Genomic DNA, 23,228 nt, shown 5'->3' with positions numbered 1-23,228 from the left:
TCCTCCTGATTCCTCATTAAGCAAAACGACGTGGTCGACATGGAAAACATGTTACGTAAATTGCTGGTACATTTCAAAGAAATACACGACGTGAAAACGAATTTAGTCTTTTAGAACGTTTATCTAACTGCTCTTCCGTAATTTTAATGTGAGAAGAATAATAAGGATTCTTTTACATTTAAATAGTTGTACCTCTATAACAGATACATTTTGAACGAAATAATTTTAATTAGTTTAAGTTCTAAGAACTAGTTCTCGTTACACTGTTACTATAGTACACATCATTAAACTGTCATTTACTAATTACAGCTTATTCATCTCATTGATCAAATGTTTCCTTTGATAGTAAGAAATTAATGCTTGTTATTAAAATATAAATATTAAGAAGAAACAACGATCTAATAATACGTTGTTTTATAACAATAAATAAATTTGATGTGTTAAATAATTACAATAAACATTAAAAATTACCCGAAATAGTTTAGATTTCTATAAAATCTTCTTCAGTTGCATATGATATAAACAGTCACATATATATATCACCATATTCGACTGAAAGAAGTCTTTGATAAAATTGAAACTGATTTCGCGCAATTTTTAATGCATTTGACACATTTTTATTTATTATTATATAACAACAGTGTTATTATCTCGTCTTTGGTCGTTTCTTTTTAATATTTATGTTTCTTTTTATCATTTTTATCATATTGTTTCTTTTTATCATTTTTATCTCTTTTTCTTAATATATAACTTTTTCAGACGATATAACAATATACAATAATGTTACATTTCTAATAAACCTTATAAAATCGAGGCATGTGGGATGAGAAATCGAACCTAGGATCGTCGATTACAAATCAATGTGGTCGTACACTGAGCTATTTGTTACTCTAATGTACAATAATATTAATTCTCTTATATTTTAAACGCTATTATTTTCATTTATTTGAATTTTATATTTGTACATATATATAAATATTCATTTTGTTAAAATTTCTACAATTTTTAATCTCTAAAAGATTGGTTCTAAATATATTTTTTATCTTTATATTTATTATATAACTTTTTTGATATTCTTATCTAATCTTACTTTTAATTAGAAAGAGAGAGAAAGAGCTGAGTAACACTGTTTTCGATAACAGCGATTTATTGCTCATCAAACCTAACAAACTAAAAGCTCTTAAACATAGCGGCACAGCTATTATGGTCTACGGGGAAATTTTCCGTGGAGAGAACGGCCGTTAGCAAAAACTTACTATAACCAACTCGGATGGGAAAACTTGAATTAATTTGCCACCGCTAAAGCGCAGGAAGCGAGGCACGAGAGAGACTCCGAGTGGCGGAAAATTTTCGCGGTCTACCGAGTCCGAAGCCCTTAATGGATCCTTAACGAGTTGAACAATCGTTAGAGGGTTTAAACAATCGTCCGGTTGACTTTTTAAAAACAGCCGATTCCTACGGCGAGTCCGGCATATCGAGTTGCCAGCGGCGACAGAGGCGAACTTTCCTCTCTCCGGCAAACTTAAACCGAAACTAAATGTCCGCGAAGTGTATAACCGCGAAGAAGCGTACTCTCCACGAAGACATCCCGGCTCGTTATCTCTGCCTTGGCCCCAGAAGATTTACAAACGCGCTATTATCTCGGTCGATTTTCCGGTGTTTGCGTCGAAAATGCAACGTCTCAGTGTTTTCAAGAGAATATAAAAAATATATTTAACTCTTTTCTCAAAAATACGCAAGTTTTATATTTTTTCAATTATAACATAATAAAAATATCTCATTACCTTTCTATTAATTCTACAAATTTAATGAGTAAATATGTTTTAAAAATATGTATTTGCTATATTAACATAATATGTCGTTGTTTTAAATATTTATAAGTAAAACCGCCAATAAAATATGATTTATACTTTTAATATAATATAATATTGTCATTTAATATTATATTATTATTGTTATATTGTCATTATTATTCACGTTTGTCATACGTATTAATTTGTGAATAGAGATCACTTATTGAACTTATTGATTATCAGTATCACTAATTACCCGTTGCGTTTCTTTAAAGTATCGATTTGCCAAAAGATGAAAGAAAATCATACGTCAAACGTGTGCTAAATATAAAATTGATATGTCACTTTATAGATACATCATGTTTATAAGTTCATCATGTTATACATTTTCGTAACTTGTTCAAATTTAGTAATATTATGCGTATTATGTATAGATACACAATAGCTGCAGAGTAAGTTAGAAAAATTATAGCTAGATAAACAAATAATTAATTGAATAAATAAACGAATATGTACAAATTGAAAAGTATAACCTCGATTCTAGCTAAATTGCCTAAGCTCAACGACTATTATGAGCATCGCACGGACATAAATTCTGCCCAACTATGGACACATGTTGCAAAGCTAAGATCATTCGTTCCGTCAGCTAACGAGGTACGATCCATAAAGTAACGAGGTGATATATCGCCCGACTCGTGGAAATGATCACGTATCAGGTGATCGCTTACAGGGAAAATCAGGTCGGACGTAAAAAAAAAAGATCGCAGAAGAACGAACGTGGGTCCATCGAAGCTAATGAGAAGTAAGAGGCCACCCGGTAGCGCATCAGCGATAGTACCGTCTGATTTTTATTAGTCCCGTTTAATGAATTCCGTTGCACGGTGGGATTAAGCGGCGTTATGACGCCGCGTCAAATGAGAGACAGGACTAACTAAAGATAGTCTCTGAATTTATTCTTCATCGCGTAGCAGTCATCAATCTTCTCTCTAACGGAATTACCTGGCTGGCTTCGTGTAATATACGTTTCCCGTAAACAAAAAACTCACTCGATTGAGACAACGAAATGTTTCAAGTCCTAATTGCCGGAAAATTAAATTTTCAACTGTGCCAGTAATTTGACGTAAACGGCATAATGTAATATATGATACATATAAAATATTCATCATTCTAAAATGTATTAATAACATATGATTGACAATTAGCATTAATACTGCATTATATATAACATTATAATGTTATGAGGCTAAAAAATAAATAAATGGAATAGTAAATATTTAATTTGACACAAAATCAATGAAATAATGTCAAACGTAATTATCAATCATAATTCCAGTTAATACTTCTGCTTAAAATAAATTCTATTCGATCAGCTACATTAGAAAAATCACAAATAGAAAATATAAAAAGAAAATAATTTTTTTATAATAACTACTAATACATTCATAAATATCTCTTGTATATAAATCAATTAAAGTTCACAGTAAAATTCGAAAATATCAAATTAGTAAAATGGATTTTTCCTACTCTCAGAATCAGTAAAATTATCATTGATTTTCGGTGTATGTCATTATCCAATTACTTACTTAAAACTGTGATAAACAGTGACTATTTCAATGTTGTTTCATGATAATTGAATGAACTGATTCGAAAAGTGAATATCAATGATAGAGAGTGATTTCAGTTCTCAAAACTGTTTGATAATGAAACTTCCTGCCGATATTCACTGTTGAATCAGTATATTATCACTAAAACAACATTCAAATAGCCACTGTTTACCAGTTTATCTAAGTATACCACCGGAAAATCATTTACACTGAAAATCAGTGATAATTCCACAAATTCATTTTTAGAGAGCATTGATATCTGTTACCCAATAGTAGATAGATGAATAGGTCAATGGTATAGTAAACAGTAAACACGCGACGCGATCTTGGCAAGTTGCCAGTATAACTTGCTTAACCCTTAAGTGCACAGCGTCACATTTGTTATTGTCCGTTTAAGAAAACAATACTATGAGGTACATTAACAAAGTTTCGTATATAAAATTGCATTTCTAATACACTGTCGTTTTAATGATATTAGAAATTCGAAATTATTGCCATTAATATATTTACAAATATATCTTTAATTTCATATACAAAAATTATGTAGTTATGTAATTATATAAATAACTAAAAAGATTTATATTCTTAGTTATTGTTAGTTATCTGTGCCTACGTTTTCCAATTGTTTTTATTGCTTATTAATCTTTTCCTAAAGCACGCTATCAATTACATTTATAATCATCATATAATTTTTAGATAAAAAGTTGAAACATTTGTTAAGAATTAAATGGGTAAAAGCTTGTTTAGTAAATAAGTAAAGAGCCAGAGAAATAAACGTGAATAAACGAGATTGTGCCATAAAGCCAATGAGAAATAGAAGCAAGAGTCCTTCCGATGGCGTCATCCAAGCCGATTTTTATCGGTCCCGACTCGAGGCCTAAGAAGAGAGAGAAATGTATAGGAAGGAATGCGTGAGAGACATAAAGAGAGAGAGAGAGAGAGAGAGAGAGAGACAAGGAGAAAACGGGGATGCTCCGAGATCTGCGAACTGAGAGAGAGAAGAGATATCTCGAAGACTCGTCGTGGTGCTCGGCAAAAGCCATTTACTGGTGACAGAGACAAATAGAACCGGGTACGTTCCAGGAGGAGGGTCCGCGCGAGGAAGAGAGGCTCTACGTGTGTTGTCTAGTTAGACGAAGCAGAAGGAAGTGAAGGACGGGATGAGAGAAACCCCATGCGCAGGATGCACTACGGGAATGAATTCCGTCATGACGTGTCCCTTTATGGCAGGACTGTGACTCGACCTGCGAGTGCCCTATGCGCCCTTTTAATAATTTCGTGACAATTAACGAACAGGCACGCCCTTTAGTATCAAACTAAGTAGTAAATGAAAGAGAAGATGGGAAAAAGAGAGATAGAGAAAGAGAGAGAGAGAGAGAAAAAAAGAAAAAGAAAAAAGACACTTTTTTACAAAAGTTACGACAAAAAGCGATTGTTTGCTTAAATGTCCATTTGCAAATATTTATAATTATTGCATAAATGTTTTGTTAGTTTTTATTATTCTACGTACACGATATAACAAATAAATTAAAAAAATTGGTTCAAAAGTGAATAATTTTAGTAAAAGACAATTTTGTAATTGATAGTTTTAACATTTAAATTCTTTTTTATTGCTGAAGGAAACAAAAATAAATTCTCTGTGAAAGACAAAGCAAATCATGCAAAATATCAATACGTTTTATTTTTCGATGATACTTACAAATATTAATATAATGATGAAAACTTTTTACAATTTAAAAAAAGGCAATTAGACAGATGAACGAACAACAGATAAAAATCTACAAAATTACGAGTTGGTGAGCCGTTTGATTCCAGCATGGAAGTGGAGATAACTTGCTAATTTGCAATATGAAAGAATTAACGCACGGTGCGTGTGTGTGTACAAATATGTTTGTGTGTGTATGTGGATTAATATCAGGGGCGATTAATAACGGGGCGGGTTTATAAACTTCGATTACTACGCGCGCACGTGCTTGTGACCGCTCGTTGCGTATTATATGATCGTGCATATAAACCGCCTATCGCAGGTCAAAGTGGATAACGATGTTCGCTTACTGTCGAAAGTCTCGATCGTTACTCGACCAATGCATATGCGCTGGGAATAACACAGAGTGATTCAAAAAAGGAATCGTGAAGTTCTAGTTATTAAATGACTTACTTGATCGTAGATTTTAATATTGGTAAGAAGAATAGTAGGGGAGACCGGGGACAAAAGCAACATTTTGAATTTAAAGTCTTATAACAGTTAAATTATAATATTTACATTTAAAAAACCTATATCTTTAGATGTAGAATTTATTTAAGTACAAAATTTTCTTGTGTTCAATCTTGTAATGTAACTAGGAAAGAAGTTATTACTGTTTAAACACTATGAGGAATACTGTTACAACTGTCCCAGAGACGATTGTAACAATAGAGGAAGACGATTGTACTATATTATTTATAGATAAATACTTAACTATTTATTAAGTTTTATGCAATACAATTATTTACAATCATATATGTTTAATGCTATATGGATAATATGTAATATATATTTAATAAAATTAACTATAATAAAATAAAAAAAACAAAATCTACATAAAAACAGAAAAAAGCTCTCTTTTTTTCTAATAAGTTCAAATAACGTTGTGAAAAACAACACTCAAATAAAACCGAGCAAATCCGGGGACAATTGTAATGCTTCAACCATCCCCAGGCACATCGATGTTACAATTGTCCCCTAATGATATTTTATAATTCAAAGTAAAGTTTCAAAATAAATATATAGATAAAAATTAATTAAAATATGCAAATCATCAACATAGATGATCACTAAAACCTTTTTAGATAATACGTTATACCTTCACCATAAAAAAAACAAAAATATTTTAGATTTTGTACACATAATAAAACTTACTTGAGGAACGAAAAAAGTATTTTTTGCTCTTGCACACGCGCACGTTTCGTGCGGATCGACAAGAAACTAACAAACCACAATGTCGGTCTGTTTAATAATTTTTGCCTCACAGCCACATACATATATCTAGTATAGTTTTAAAAATATTTACGATGTTACAACTGTACCCTGTTACTTTTGTCCCCGGTCTCCCCTAGGTATTTATTCAGATACTACTAAACAATACTTATTTGCCATCCTTCCTACATCCTCAATATATCTTTTGTTTAATCAAAAAGTTCAAAAAATGATAGCTTATGTTCCATCTTTGATTTTAAATCAATTTTGTTAGAGTATTATATATTTCTTTAAAAATAACTGTAAATTATAAGTCATTTTTCTGTATTAAAGGTTGATTCAAAATCATATTCCTATACATAACTAATGTAGAATTGTTATTTATTTTTCAATAAGTATGAGTCATTCTAAAATTTATCGAAGAATTAATTAACAAGAAAAATAGTTTTGGAACAGACTCTACTCAGCACGAAAGCCCGTAAAGTTCCGTGGAAACGATTTCGAGCTCTAAATGTAGTTAACGGCCGGCCAAAGCTGTTCTCGGCCCCTGTCGAAACGCCCTGCGCAGTGCATCCCTAGCGAATTCGGGACCACCTTGCACGCTCCGAATGTAATTGCAGCTCATAATCCGTAGGGCTAACATGCGCAGTTCCGAAGCGCAATATTAATATTCGGTAGACATCAAAACGTTATTTACAGTCGCGCGTCACCAATAACGATCCGCACTGTTGTGAACGAATGGCTGCCAAATTGCAGAATTTGTAGTCCCATTGGAAACTGCATTAGCTGAGATGCACTGGCATATGGCAAAAGGGACAAAGTTTACTCTTCGAGCACCAACGGGACGCGACATTTCACGAGATAGGTAAACGTTGGCATTCGCTCGATACGTTTGCTATAGTTGTTAGATTTTTTGTACAAAAAGAAAACTTTACTCAGAGAAAAGATATAATATTTTAAACAGAATAATATTAATATATAAATAGAAAGTTTTCTCTTGAGACATAATTTTGTGATTATTTTAATATAGAGTATTTATAATCTGTGCGTATGATTAAAAATATTATAATAAATAAGATTTATAAAACAGTGACAATTTAATAAATACATATTTATATAAACAGTTTTTGCAACATATTGGAACAATTATAGTCATAATATATAAAAAATAAAGACAATAAAAGTGTTACTTTTTATAAAAATTTATAGATGCAATAAATAATAAGATAACTAGTTTTTCTAATATATGTTACTATTATTGTGGAAAAATTATTTTCAAGTTATTTTATTTACTTCACAAACTTTTCTTATTTACGACAGCATCAGAATTCAATTCTCGAATTCAGGTCATATCTTGATGTGTATCGCTTGATACAAAACAGTGGCTGCGTTTCAACGAAACCGCGGCCAGCTGTTCCCATATTACAAAATGGGGTGAAAACTCTGTTCAGAAATTCGAATACGGGAGCGAGGCCGAACACGAGGATTACAACTTACAACTTACGACATATAGTTTGAAAGAAAAGAACAAGCGCGCATGGATGAATGTTAGAAGGGACGTTTCGCGAGAATATATATATATATACTAGTGACGCCATCGACGGGGACAGTAGGAGGGATGATATGTCGACGGTCGCAGGGAGGTTGGGATGAAATAGAAGAGGGATGCTGCTTGTACAGAGCTGCCTGTTAAGTTTCCCGAGTATTATAGCGTACGCTGAAGCCCCCCGAGGGACGCCGGGGTTTTGGAGTTGGTTGTCCGGGAGGATCGACCCAGGGGTATGCTCACCACCATTCTGGCCTAAACCGACTTGGGAAGCGGGTAGAGAATGAGAAGTGGGGAACTCTCCGTTGCCACACTGCCTATGTCCTATATGCGATAAATTGCCAAAAATACACGTAAAGAGAAAAAAGGAAGGAGAAAGAGGAAAAAAGAGAGGGGGGGAGGGGGCAGAGAGAAAAGGAGCAGGAAGAAAAAGACAAGGAGGAAAGGGAAGAGAGAAAAAATACCAAAAGTACATTGTGCAAGATAATTAATTATATATCTAGTTTTATAAAAGTTACTGAAATGTAAATATAATACTCTTTTATTGTGTCTTCTAAAAATAAATAATTTTAAAAATAATTTTTAGGTCATATCTGTTCTTGAAAAAAATTATTTTCAGACATAATGCAAAAGAAATCTAATTTACATTATATATTTTTAAAAAGCGAGTATAAATTGACAATTATTTTAGAACAAAACTCTCATAAAACTAGATTTACAATGTATATAACATACGCAAAATCTTGTATTTGCTTAAAATAAAAAACAATACGATAAAATAATAAATAATATTCCAACTTTATATCCAAAGGGATATATTCAAACAAAGATTCGACTATAGAAAAATTGACTTACAATTAGAGATATTGTACAGTATTAAATGACAATAAATATCCAAGAGATATACATTATCGCTTACAACAAGCTTACGAAAACCGGTCATTTAATGGAGCTAGCACTTCAGGTTTCAGGGAACTTCCATCATATTGTATTGTGCTGTCTAAACTCTCATGACAAATTGTCGTTGAAACAAGTGCAAAATTAAACAGTTAAAGATAATAGCTGTATATTATGACAATTATGATGTCAAAGTAAATGAATCAACGGTTTCCGTAACTTACTAAATATAGTTTTGTCAATGAAACCAGTTTAATTTAATAAAGCAAATTCAAAATACTAATTGATATCATATTTTGATATCAGTCTAAAATATTATGATTGACGTTGATTATATTTTCTCTAAATTTCAGACCACTTTAACAGTTATTTTTTAATAATTTATACGTGAGAGAGAGATTTTCTATCTACCTTCTAGCTTAAAAAAATTATTTTCGTTCCTTGTTTCTTCGTCCCCTTTCCTCTCTCTTTCTCTCATAATTTTTATTATTTCTATTTTCTTAATTTACCACACTGCAATACAAACTTTATAACGATAATGCATCAGTCGTTCATTATCGTGCGCAGTAATAGATCGAAGAACGAAAGACAGTGTCTGGATGACATCCGTCATAGTGCAGCAGTCACCGGCGATGCGTCAGAACGTGATGAATCGGCGTAACCGAAATAATGCAACGAGATGCGCGGTCGTGTTGGACGACCATATGGACGTGCATTTGCGAGCTGTCACGTCAAGAGAAGGGCTCGACGAAACCGCCACGAGACACCTCCGTTACACAGTGTTCCGCGACATCATGTCACAACTTCGTGATCTGATTTCTGATTGCGAATCAAAAATCTTATACGAATGCAGCTAGTAACAGAATAAAACAATGACGCTTATAAAAACAAAATCATTAAAGTCAGGATTCTTTATTTATTTTTTACTGTAGAAAAATTTTTCTTTAAAATCACGAATTATCTTTGTATATTTTGCAATTATCACGATGAAATCCAAAATTGAATAAAAATTCTTCCCGAAATAAAAAATTAATATAAATTTTAATTAAAGCTGCAATAACATTTCAGACAACTATTCGAGAATGTGTGAAGAGATATTATATTGTATAACCCGTAATTACTTGAAATTAGATCCATTTTCAGAATATAACATTTTTATCTCAGGATCACTTCAGAAATCGGACTGCGAGGTTACAACGTAAGGTCGTAGGATACCGTGTATTATATAATACGACTTCGAGATATCGCTATCAGACACACCTGTCACACAGGCGACGTAGGGTTCTCAACGAGTTCCGTTTCGCCGCGAGAATTCGTATAACCTCTTCCCATTGTAACGAAATAGCAGCAGTCTGTGTCACCACTATAATACTATAACCACAAATCATTCGCGTTTTTAGACACTTTGTCAAATAGAGTTTTCCTTTCGAATATACTGTCCTGTGTAAATTGCTTTTAGATATCATCGAAATAAACTAAAATTATAAGATTGTTTCTTTTTACACTATTAAAATCTACCGCGACATCTTTAAATCTAATTATAGATTTACAATTAACGTTCATGACATCATACTTGTCTGAAAATAGCGCAAATTTAATATAAAGAATTTATAAATAACATTAATTAATATGGGCTTTAGAATTAATGCTCACATTAATGTTATTTATAAAAAACTTATTTCTTTAAATACTAAAAATTATGTATACTATTGTCAAATATAAGAAACTATAAAAATAAACTTTCATAAATAGGAGTTTTCATTGGACGATTTTTTAATTTCCATTATTAATATTATTTTTATAACAAACTGTGAGTATTCTGTTTTTCGAAAGAAAATAATTTCTCCAAAGTGCTCTGCAAAACAATTATTTGCAAGCGATTATGGTAATTCTCATTACTCACGAGAGCTATACCGAGGCATCGAATGTCATCAATTCCATCGATAGTGAAACACAATAAACGCACAGCTGCATATTACTCACCGCGTGATAATCGTTCATTGAAACGATTTGATTGCAATCTATAGAGAATAGATTTTTAGCATGAAAATCGGCCCACCATTACGCAGCAATTTCTGCAATTAATCACTGTTAATCACATTCGTTACGATTATCGCATTTCCGTCGCACAATTATAACGATGCCAAAAAATCGCTTTTTTTACGAAAATGTCGTAGCACGTTATGACGGAAACCTCTGTGATGCTTATCGTAAACTTGTATTACAGGTTACAGAGTAACACAGTTACATTCCAAAACTTAATGATAGAACTTGTAACGCATATTTCAAGTCTTTTCTTAAAAAAAAAGACACTGTATAATAATGCGTGATTGATTTTAATGTGATATTCATCACATTAAAAATTAAAAATTAAATATTTTGATAATTAAATTTCAAATTAAACGCTGCAAAAATGCAGAATGTGTTTGTATTGCAATAAATAATATCTTCTTGTTCAAATGCTTTACAAAAACTTTTATCTTTGGAGTTTAAAACTTAAAAAATTATGCCATATTTCAATTAAAGGAAAATGTACTTTAGTTTGATCAAAAAATATCTATTAAACGTTGAGGTTTCAACGATACTTTATATTAACCACATGCAGGGGAGAAAGGGGGAAGACACGCTGATGCTGCAAACACCGAACACTTTTGAGAGAATCCCACGTTTAATACACTTTGGACGACTTTTAAATCACCTGGCGGAGCCTGTCGCATAAAGCTCTTGGGCCTCGCCCCGAGCTTGCGAGGCAACTTAAGGCTTTTCCAACCCGCCTCTAATCCAGTTTTGATTATAAATCACTTAAAGCCGCCGACCCGAGACGGCGAAACGAAGTTTCCGAAGGCTGCGCCACGCCGCGTCCACGTTTACCGACTTGTCCGGCCCGGCCCGTAATTGAAGGATTTATCTAGAAAAGCGCTGCGCGTAGAGAAAAGTCGAGCATGTGGGTGGATGGGGGACAAGAGAGGAACAATTTTTTTTCTAAACTGTCCAAGAAGTTCTGTTTTAAGCACTGTTACATCTATACGATATCGATTAGTTTCAAAGCTGATAAACGTACCCGTCCATTTCGAAAGTGGCGTAAATCGAACTTCGAAACGCAACCAATTTTACGCAAAATGCGATTACAAATTAACGCGGCGTAACGGTTTTGATAGGATTACCTAAAATTGATTTATGTCCCTTCAACATAATCGGCAATTCGAGGCTCCGGCAAATCGCTACATCTTGCTGAAATATTGTCCATGCGTGCTTATATTTAGAGATCTGAGTGTCACGACACACTAGAGCGTGCGTAATTCATCGTCCGAGAAAAGAGACGAAACGAGATTTCTGGGTTGCTATAATTTATGACATTTTAAATGGCAGTAATAAATGGCACAGATATATTATTATCTAAAAATATCTATTAATATAAAATAGATATATTCCTTGTTAAAATGCAAAGAAAATATAAACATTTCCAAAATTTATTAAAACATTTAAAAACATGATACACTATATTTGAAAAATTTTTTAAAAATGTTAAAATTTAAATAAATACGTGCAAAATTTTAACATTCTAAATAAATTTATTGCATTGTTATTACAATAAATACATCGATACTTGGAAAATTGTTGATAGTTTTTAATTTTATAATAATGACAAAGTAACACGACAAAAATGTTATTTTAAGTAGATGCTAAATTTAAAGATGTTTATTAATCTGACCGAGTTACACGCGGATTTCCTAAACAAAGAAAAAGGGAAGTGTCCTCGTGAGAAAAGGCTATACAAGACCTCGTTAAATTAATTTTCATTGAAAGGGTTAACGAAGCGGCTGGCCTGTCTATGCGATTAAGCCCATCGAGATGCACTTTATTGATTATATTTCCGTCATGCCTTTCGCACAGATGCTACCCGAGCTGGCTTGCATTAACTACGACTATAATAGTGCGTCTTTTGTCCGGCCATTCGATCACAAATGGAATTATTTGCCATATAGTTCTATTTCTAAAACACTAAGTTATTTGATGTGTGTTTGATGTTGACGAGCATTTCTATAGACATTGAAAATGTATAATAACATGCAGCGCTACATTTTTTATCTCTATATTTGTTATTACTACTATTATATTATTACTTTCAATTTTGTTTTTACAGCTATTATTATATCTTATTAAACATATTTTTGTTATTTTAATAAATAATTTGCTTTATCAGAAGTCTTACTTCATTAGTCAAATAAATTTTTTTATTTATTTATCTATAATTATTTTTATCTTTTCTTCTTCATATTTATATAAATAATATACATATCAGAGATGGAGAAATTCCTCTTACATTCAAAATAAATAATTTAATTTTTGCGTCTCTATTGTATTTCTAGCTCATATGACACATATTCGATACATCAAATGACGTTGAACATTTTCCAAAAGTGGTATTGTAAGATGAAATGAATTAATGTCGGCTGAATCATCGCGAATCGCCTTACTAGGCAAGAGTTAGAGCCAATCTACACTTATCTTCGTATTATCACAATGATACACCGCGCCAAGGTTCTTCGTCCTAAATACGTCGCAGCAACATCAAATTGCAGCAAGCACGCATTACGTCGGGTTAGCAGGTGATTCATAGCGGATAACGTCGCGCCGAGATAATTGCGATCGTTATGCGCAAACAAAGCCGCGCGGCACCGTCGAGCGCGTAACGAGATGTCATATCGACTCCTAGAATCTATCGCGTGAGACTGGGGCGAGGTCCACGTCTTTGGGAGAGCAACGAAACATCGCATCCGTCGATTATCAGAATATTGATATTAAAGAGCCCGAACGTCGATATTAAGAACTATTTAAGTATCGATTAATTTATGCGTTATAATTACACGTTGATGAAGCAATTAACTTTTATCGTCTAAATTCTCTTTCTCTCTCTCTCTCTCTCTCTCTCTCTCTCTCTCTTTTTGTTAGAAAGGGACAAAGAAACAAATGAGCTGTACGGTTAATCCACCCTCAAGATATCTTTCGCCAAGCAGACCTATTAACATATGTAACATGTCATAGACGTAACTCCGACTGCGGGGAACCGCGTAGCATCAGAAGAAACGGTTGAACAAGAGGAAAAGAAGCGCTCTCTCGCACGGATATAAAAATACCTCGAGTTTCCAGGGGAACGAGTTAGAGTTCCCCTCCCGCGCTCCTATACTCGTTTCTCGCCGTCTAATTTTCTTGCGCAGAAGAACTGTGCGAAAGCTGAAGCGCAAGCTTTGGCTTCGCCAAAAAAAGACACCGGGGCACACACATATTTACAAACGCGACTCGCGCGGCCCTTATCCGGTAATCTCTTCTCCCAAAGAGAACACGCGCGCGCGGCGATGCTATCTCCCGACGAAATTGTCCGCTACAAAACTCCGTCCAGCCACCAGGCGTTATTTTGCTTACGAGTAAGAACCGTTTCCGAGGGCAAAGGCGCGATATCCGCGCGATAACTCGTGAATACGGGTGGCGGCGGCGGATTTTTCTCGGGCGAGGCTGGTGGCGAAGAGAGGACGGACCGGAGGGTAGGGTAAGCCGCAAGCCGGCCAATGTAATTTCATCCACTTTTTATTGGCGCGAAACGGACTTTAAGGCCTTAAGCCACTTAGATTTAATAGCGCGACCGCGTTATACGGTCGGCCGTACGTTCCGGCTAGGTCGACGAGAAAAGAGAAAAGAGTAAGGAAAAGATAAAGCAGGATAGGAGTGGGACAGAGACGGAGAAGGGAAGGAAACGCTTATTGGAAGATAGAAAAAAGATAATATTATAATATTGTATATTGATTATACATACGTCAACCAGAAATGAGATAACATTATATCTTAATAAGCGTCGAAACTTCAAGCAAGGGCACAAAAAGTGCGGTTTAATTAAATTTTAATAGAGAGCAGATCAATCAATCTTCTCCGGAAAGAATTCGATTATACCCGCTAAATGTGGATATTACTCTGTATTACAGGAAAACTTAATAAATTATACAATAAAGATTCAAAAACTTGATGTAATAAATAAGCTATTAAAAGTGTATTGATCAGTAGTTTCAAATTATTTAATAAAGATATATGTAAAGATCCAAAGATGGAAATGTATAAAAGTATATACAAATTAAAATTTTCAGGTAAAGTGGAGCAGCGCAGTTACTTTTTTTTTTTCAATGATAAAAAATGAAAAACATGTGTTGCGATTGAAATGCATTCATAATGTTCCGAGCGATAACTCGTCTACTCGAACACTTGTAGATCGCATACGTAAGTGATAATAATAATAAGAGAAAGAGAGGGGAAGAGGGAGAGGAGACGGAGGACATCGATTGAGAATTGCACACGCGAGATACAGAGCGGATTAAATCGTGTAATCCATTACATGCGCCGGTAAAAAGAGCAGAAGCGGAGAATAGGCTCGCGCGTACGTGGAACGGAACGGAGTGGAGCGTTCTCGCACCGAATCGCGCACCGCCTCTGCTTTTGTATTAACCCAGTTCAGTTCGCCGGGCTCTTTATTGATTCCGGTGCCGGCAAGGCGGTGTGAACGAAATCTCATTCTTAACAAGTTCAACGGCTCCGAGCCGTTGGTGAGCGTGCACTTTGTTACCGGTGTGTAACGGATCGATTATTGGGAACGTCGAACGACCTCGCCGAGTACATCTCGCTTCGGAGTTAAATCGCCAAATCGAACGGGTTTTTCAGGCAGCTCAAAGGCGGCTACAGAGCAAATAGAAATGATATTTCGATGATGGCAGTCTTAACTTTCCATATAGACTTGATTAGTAATTACGCAAAATAAATAGAAAACAATTTAAGAAATTTTCATTATTATTAAAAAATACATCACATTTTTGCATGTTAATTTCGAAGCTGAAATAATTTTATTAATAATTATTATATATTTATAAAATAATTTATATAATAATATTTCTTAATTATCTTGTATGATTTTTTATGCAAAAGAAATTAAATACAACTTTAAATATCTTGTTAATACACGCTTAGAAAGAGAGCTAGTTAGATATGCGTAGGTTAACACTTAATTAGTTCGCTATCGGACACATACATGGTACATGTTATGTATTACCAGACCAATTAAGAGAAATAAGTTGAGAATTTTAACTCAACCTCGATCTCTGATATAAAACGTCGCACCATGTCCACTAATGATTTGTCGCCTAGTTTTAAAAGAAAAAAAATTACGTAGAGGTTACCAAATATTTTAAGAATTACGTGAATGTATGCTGCTTACTATTCTCTTATCAGCAGTCCTTGCTCTATCTTTTCGTTTCATCTTTACGTGTCTACGCATTATTACGTACGCGCGGCGCGCTTGTGATCTCCGTCCATAATAATTCACACGCTAATTAACAGGTTAAATGTCACACGAGGAGCATTAGAAAAGATGGTGCTCAAGCGTACTCGAGTTCGAGATTTCAAAAATACTCTTCTCGACGGATAGAATTAATTCTTCCGGCGAGAAAGACGACAATTTTAGTTACGCGGCCAGCTGTCTCGGTCATCGTTTCAAGGTTTCTTAAAAACAGCACCGCCAGCGGTATCGCGATCTGGATCTGTGAACGAGATTTCCGGTATGCGAGGGCACTAACATAAGCCTGTAAAGATGAAAAGAAGAGAAAACACGATATATGAGACAGCACACAAAGTATGCGAGAATGACGGATATGCCTGTTTAACATCTGTGGCTACCGATTGCCGTCCACGCTGTCCTCTCAATTAATTAATTACCATATTCAACCGTCGCAATCCGTTCGTATTAAGTCAGTCATCAAAGAAATATAAAAACGCCTCATCACAATTCGACCGTGAAACTTCGAAGAATATCGCGAAACTCGAACGTGACATTATTATGCCATACATGACGCAAGCAACACAGTTATCGTGAAAAGAATGCAAATCGCAATATCTCTCTTTATATAAGAAGTTTTAGCGGAAAAAAGTCGATTCATTTAAATAAAAAATATTTATATATCTCTTTGTGACTTCTTGTAAAGTAAAAATCATTTTAACATCTTTCATGCATCAACTATAAAAATGCTTACTAATAAAACACTTATAATAAATTGAAATACAGTTAATAATGCCGTCGTAATAAATAATAATTTGTAACAAAGTTCCATTAGAACGTCAACATCTACTTGTCTTTAAGATTATCAGACAGATATATTATATAGATATAAATAGATACTTCACACATTTATCAATTGTAAGCTTTTTACTCGTCCGTTTTTCCCTCTATAGGTATGCGTCTTTCGCACGTGCGTTCGAATCACCGCATTATTCTCGGCAAAGTACTGTCACGCATTCCTGCAGCATTTCGTAATGTGCAGTTTTCTTAGCGATAACTGTTTTGCTTGACGAAAGAAACCGTCGTAACGTGTAACGCGGCGTCTCGGGCGTAATTGTTTCGCGCATACGACAGAACGCTCGTTTCTCCGTTTTTACGGGCTGAAAACGAATTAAATTTCTCGTGCATTGATTTTCTCACATAAATAGACGGGCTAATGTTGCCGCAAGCACCACGCGTAAGAAAACGACGCTGTCGTTCTGATGTAACAAGATTTCGCAAGGTAAACCAAGGTAGACAAATATCTCTCTCGCTCTCTCTCTCTCTCTCTCTCTCTCTCTCTCTCTCTCTCTCTCTCTTTCTCTCTCTCTTTCGCGCCATTTTATCGAATCTTTTTCGACGACGACGACGATCATCGATCCAAGCGATAAGCAATGCGAGTCGTTCGTTTTCCCAGGGGACTCCGGGTAATCATGCAACGGCACTCAACACCGCTAATCGGTATTATTTCCTGAATCGCTCGGAAAATCGCTTAGCAATTTGCATTCGATTTATATTCCGAGAACAAGACAGATTATAATGCTTCGCGACGGAGATTAAGTCCTCGGATCTTCTTGACTCAAGAATAACTCGAAGGCCTTGGGGGGATGGAATGGCAATGAAGCGATAGTTCAACTTCCTGACTGAACTTCGGTAAAATGCTATACTTGAAGCTTAATTCATTTTAAACGGTGTAAGTTCGGATAGGATAATTGAAATTATTGGACAAAGAGCTCTCTATATAATTGATTTTCTAATATTTAATAGTTATTACAATAAATACGATCGTCAAAGAATGTATTTATTACCATTATATAATTATTTGGCAATTATTTAATAGTCGTGAAATTATAGTCAAAATTACAACTAATAATTTAATTATTTAAAATTCACTCTCCTGTCTCATTTATCCCTAATAGATTTAATCAGCCTTTAAATCGTAAATCAAGTTTTAAAATCTAATTCGATTTATAACCGCATTTTAACGTTATCATGTTTTATTTGTATGTGCAATCTTATTATAAGTATAATATCTCATAATTCTCTTCTCGCCATTCTAAAAGTTTTATTGTACCTGCTCGGAATCTTTTCGAGTCATTAAACTTTTAAATGTTTGCCCGTCAGCGTCAAATAATTATTATTTACCGGACACTTGTCGTAATTTGCATTCGATTGATATTCAAGATTAACAAACACGACACTTCAGCCGGGGTATTAAGTCTGCGGTTTTTCGCTTCGAGCTCTCACGAATTAAGCCCAAGATAGCTCGAGAGAGCCTCGAGAAGAATTGCAAAGTAAAAGAGATACGGCCTGCTGCATGATATTTTGTTTCGCAAAGTGTTTTCAAGCTTATAATATTCGAGGGTAGGTTTTTCAGGTAGACACATTGCATAATCGAGTAATGGACTCCATGCTGCAATTCCAACAATAAGCGATTGTTATTATGCGGCATGAAGCTAAACATTTGTTGCGATTTGCATTCCATTGATGATGCCAGAATAACAAACATTACTGCTACTCAGCGCGGATATTAAGTACGACGTCTCGCCGGCAAAACCTAAGGTCTTGGACAGAATTGGAATATATGAAGAGGCAAGAGGCTCCACTTGCTACATGAACTCTGATATTTGTCTCGCAAAGCACTTTCGAACATGTAATTCCTCGGAATCCGGTATTTCCGAAGTAAAATAATGTGGCTCGCAGAATCGAGTTAACGGTTTTCCACCGTAACTTAAGTGATTGGTATTATTTCTTACATGAGGCCGGGAAGTCTGTGATTTGCATTCGATTTGTGAAAGTCTGGGAAAATTTGCTCACAGTAACCTCGACGGATTCCACCGCGGAAATTAAGTCTGCAAATCCCTCTATAAATCCGGATATACACTTATATCTTCTATTTTTTTAATTTCGACGACACGAAAAAGAAAATGAATAAATTCTACGTATTTTTCACCTCACTAAAATTTTTTTCACAAAGAATGCGTACATTGCGCGTAATTTTTACGAGAAACTTACACAGAAAATTTGCTTAGGCTACGAAAATTACTGCGTGAGAAGACAGCGAAACATCAATTCGAAATATTTGACGCTTCTATGATTACCATCTCAATAAGGAAGAAAATCCATCCATAGCCAATCAACGACAAAACACTACTTTTGTATTCTGGAAAGCAGAAGATCTCCCGTTCGAGTATTGCACGGCAAAAAAAAAGCTAATCTCGCAAATAGTTACAACTTCGACTAAGACAGAAATATCTAACAAAGGAAAAGAAAATAAATTATAGCGTTCTAAGGTATAGACAATCTTTTCAATGATATGACTTTTCTTTTCAGGCTTTGCGTTGATTGGTTTTCCCAACGCTGGAAACTGGCAAGAAATAATATTGACGCCAGCTAGTGATCGGCTTGTGCAAGAATTAAAAAAAAATTGACGTTCAGATGGCTGTGCAAGAAGACCGAGCAAAATTGGAAATTGCATCGGCCGACAGTAGTTCTACGATAATGTTCCCTATATTATCGTCAAATAATTCAGGCAAATTCGCGCTGACACGGAGACACTGAATAAATATCTACTTCGTATAGAAATATTTGGGCCACTTATAGTTATAAACTTCTATTATTACCAACTTTCATTTCTACTACCTGTTGTAAACTAAAGTATCGAGCTTATTTCGTATGATTAAGTTAAATCTATCCAAAATATAAGTCTTATTATCATTAGTCAATTAAAATCAAATCTGATAATCTAAGCATCTGGAATTATAACTTTATATAACAATAAAAAAAGAGTAATTGTTCAATAAAATAATTTCAATAAGTGTTCAAAAAACAGATATTTAAAGTACACACACAGTCATAAAAAATAGATTGTGACGCGGTAAGGCTGATAACAAAACTCTTAAGAATTTCAGAATTTATAAGAGATATGAAAAGAATCTTTTAAAAAAAAACCAGATGTTCTACATTACAGATATTGTTAGCTAATGACACCATTTACTTCTGTGGAATCTCAACGAGCAACGTCAGGTATTTACATTCACTTCCGGCGTCCCAGTGCCCTTATGCCATGTTCACAGCGGCATCAGCGCGTGACGGGAAGCGGCGACACGCGATTCTTTCCATCAACGATTAGAATAGCCTAGTCTAATATTTCGTGCGCCACTGAATATACAGAAGAACAGAGAATGCAGAACGGTTCACGTGAATTTTCTAGACACGTGTTCACGTTGCGTTCTGCACCAAATTACACGTATATTTCCCATAAGAAATAAAAATAAAACATTTCTTAATTTTACGCACATTTACATAAAATACCTACTATAATGGATAAAGAAAAAACTCACATACACAATTATATAATAAATAAAAATTCAAATAAAAATCAATGCCGAATAATTAACACAATCTGAAAAATCTCATGAAAATTATCGGTTGTGTCTAATATTTTCACTATTAAATATAGCATTTTTACAATATGTTCTATATTTTTAATATCAAAACATGATGTATCACACTGTATACCGTCGATATAGCTACGTAGCATAACGACCTGTCTCGCGAATGACTGCAATGCCACATATTTTCCCGATTTAAACTCAATTTTTTGTATTCTTGACATGTGATGTAATTTTAACTAGATATCGTCGAAATTCTTGTCTCAAAAACAAGAAATGATATCTATTTTATAACGATAATGAAGCTGTTGAGCCAAGCTAGATGTAATGTGCTAATAATCTTGAAATGTGATGGTAAACAAAATTTATTATAAAGCTACTTAAACGTACAATCTATTTTACTTTTTCCTTTTTACAGTAAAAATAGATTTTTCCATAACATCTTTCTTTATGGAAGGATAAGTATGGCGCAGCAGTCGAGTAGGTATAAATAATTTTAGTGGGAAAATTGAAACTTATATTCAAAATTGATTTTCATGTCGAGCGAAATAAAGCAGCGCAAACTTAAGAACTTTGTTAAATTCGGGCTAAATGGATGAAGTTTCAGTAATAGAAAGTAATGTCTTTTCGATCAATCCAATCAGCCAAAGTTCGTTCGTTTCTTCCAAAAGAGAAATCTCACGGAAAGAGAGACCGTGAGCTCTTCAGAGGGAGAAAATGTTGCAAATCGCAATTTGTAGATTTCCTCTCGAAGCCAGAGGCAGAGGGAGAAAACAGCGAAGTGTAATATTACGATAATAATGCAGTAGTCAGAACCTACGGATCTATTATTTGACGACAGCCTTGTAATAATAAGTGCAACTAGTCGCGCAACTTTGTGGCAGGCAAAAATAACGTCGCCCGTGTACCGGTAATTTGTCTTAATTACGCCCCCGATAACTACAGTAATTTCGCTAATACGCGCATGACGTAGTCGTAGAAATATTTCGTCGCCTATCGCAATCTTGCGTTATGTAGTATCAATGTGATAAAGAGAGAGCGAGAGTAGGACAAGAAGATTCTCTCTCGCAACTCTGTTTGCACTTTCGAAAGAGTAAATAAGTACATCTATAGAAAAAGAATAAGCCAAGGAATAAGCTAAATAAAAGAGTAAAAAGTGGAATAGAATTTCAGTTAATTATAAAAATATTATCTAAAAATATAATTTTAAATATGTGTTTTAAGGGCCCTTTCTAGTCAGCCACGAACTCCGCGTTGACGGTGGCGACGTTATATAGCGGTAGAAACTCGGGTAGAAATTAGAAGCTTCTTGTCGTATATTAGGCCCGTCCTATAATACGTCATATATCGGTGTTTTAAGTCATAAACCGTGATAATTCTACAGAATAATTGTATGCCGATATCGTAAGCAGTATAAAATTGATCAATCACAGTCAAATATGAAGAGAATACTCGACAATTGAAGAAAATAACGGATCTACTCTGAAAAGTGTTGACAACGAATTTTGTGTTGCGTGCCATTTCGTTATTATGTGCTTAATTGTGAAAATGTGACTTGTCTCGTATTTATCAAAGTCGTAAAAATGGATGGAAATTATAGTTATTGTCGAATTTTATACGTAAAAGTATCTTTTCCGTTCCTTCAACAGCTGTCAAATCGTGAGTTTTCTTGCTTGAATAAGCTTCACTTTACGTGCCTTTTACGACTATTTACTGACTTTCAGGGGGGGGAAAAGGATAGTTTTCATCCATTTTTACAAGTTTTCTAAAGCGATCCTATTTATTAATTTTATCCAAATCCTCTTTATTTAAAAATGGCACGCAACAAACTTTACGTGTCATTTCTCGCTGTTTCTCGCTTCTGACGTCACGAATCCAATATGGCCGCGATGACTAGGAAGGGTCTTTTGTGTAAAAACTATGTGTAAGTGGATAATTATTCTCGAAGTGTTGCGGCATAAAATGCGTGCAACAAAAACACTTTTAATGACACTTATTACTCCTTTAACGCGACAGATAATAGATTATTTGCAACTGCATAACAATACAAACGTGTGAAACATTTTATTAGGTATTTAAGATATAGCTTTATCTACTGGAGAGATTATAATGGAAATAAATATTAAAGGGAGGATACAATAGATCACGATCAGATAAAGTAAAATCGCAGGATGATTTCTTTGAGGTAACCGAGTTCATTTGCACATACAGTGCCGGAGCTGGTATTAAAACGGAACCCCAGTATAGACCCCACCGTAACTATTTCGTACTTGTGGAGAAAATTGCTTTTCGTTGTTTCCACGACGACGATACGAACGGGATTATTTCGTTTGGAAGCGGAAATAATTTGCGTTCGTTTGATCCTCGCGCTCTCGCTCTGTCCATCTATTTCAATTTCTCCTTCTCTCTTTACGCGACAACGCGAGATGAAAGGCAAAAGGATGTCAAAAGAGTATTCTCTTTCACTGTGAATAAAATCCAATGAAAGCCAGAACATTATAAACACGGTAAGCTGATTCTTTATCATAACGTTCGCTATCAAAGATCAAAAAAAGGTAAGAGATACGATTATTGATATTGTTTTATTTAATCTTCTTAATATAGACGTAATATAAATATACAAATTTATTACACATAAATTGACCAAGTTTCTCATTATACTTTTTGACAGTTCTATTCTTGAGGAA

At 34.4% G+C, this 23,228-nt stretch overlaps 1 long non-coding RNA gene across 1 annotated transcript; it reads right to left on the bottom strand.

The window, feature by feature from the left end:
- Positions 1-4,007: 4,007 nt before the first annotated feature.
- On the bottom strand, positions 4,008-10,402 carry LOC105451862. The gene is made up of 3 exons (XR_974637.1): positions 9,918-10,402; positions 9,323-9,649; positions 4,008-4,274 (listed from the first exon to the last, which is right to left on the bottom strand). It is a non-coding gene; the product is annotated as an uncharacterized LOC105451862 (long non-coding RNA).
- Between the last annotated feature and the right edge of the window lie 12,826 nt (positions 10,403-23,228).

The sequence above is a fragment of the Wasmannia auropunctata genome, unplaced genomic scaffold (assembly GCF_000956235.1).
Source record: "Wasmannia auropunctata unplaced genomic scaffold, wasmannia.A_1.0 LD336042.1, whole genome shotgun sequence".
Taxonomy (NCBI): Eukaryota; Metazoa; Arthropoda; class Insecta; order Hymenoptera; family Formicidae; genus Wasmannia; species Wasmannia auropunctata.
The sequence above is the reverse complement of the archived record's forward strand: the minus strand, read 5'-3'. Positions and strand labels throughout refer to the sequence as shown.